Genomic DNA, 350 nt, shown 5'->3' with positions numbered 1-350 from the left:
AGAGAGAGAGAGAGAGAGAGAGAGAGAGAGAGAGAGAGAGACAGACAGATCGTAAACAATTGTTTGCCACGGGTAGTGTCGGCCTTTGTATGATGTAATCCTAAATTAATGATTAATGTGTTAATTCTTGATTGTTATTATTGATTAAACCACACATACACATAGACACACAAAGAACACACACAGACACAGACAGGCACACACATACACACAAACACAAATATGCATATGTGTGTGTGTGTCTCTCTCTCTCACTCTCTCACATTCTCTCTCTCTCTCACTCTCTCACTTTCTCTCTCTCTCTCACTCTCTCACTTTCTCTCTCTCTCTCTCTGTATATATTTATATAT

At 39.1% G+C, this 350-nt stretch overlaps 1 protein-coding gene across 1 annotated transcript in view; it reads left to right on the top strand.

Moving 5' to 3' along the window:
• LOC106881475 (uncharacterized) overlaps window positions 1-350 on the top strand; it is a 19,731-nt gene that overhangs the window by 406 nt on the left and 18,975 nt on the right. The gene's annotated exons all lie outside the window — the stretch shown is intronic.

The sequence above is a fragment of the Octopus bimaculoides genome, chromosome 15 (assembly GCF_001194135.2).
Source record: "Octopus bimaculoides isolate UCB-OBI-ISO-001 chromosome 15, ASM119413v2, whole genome shotgun sequence".
In the NCBI taxonomy this organism is placed as follows: Eukaryota; Metazoa; Mollusca; class Cephalopoda; order Octopoda; family Octopodidae; genus Octopus; species Octopus bimaculoides.
Note: the sequence above shows the minus strand (reverse complement) of the source record. Positions and strands in the feature narration are given on the sequence as shown.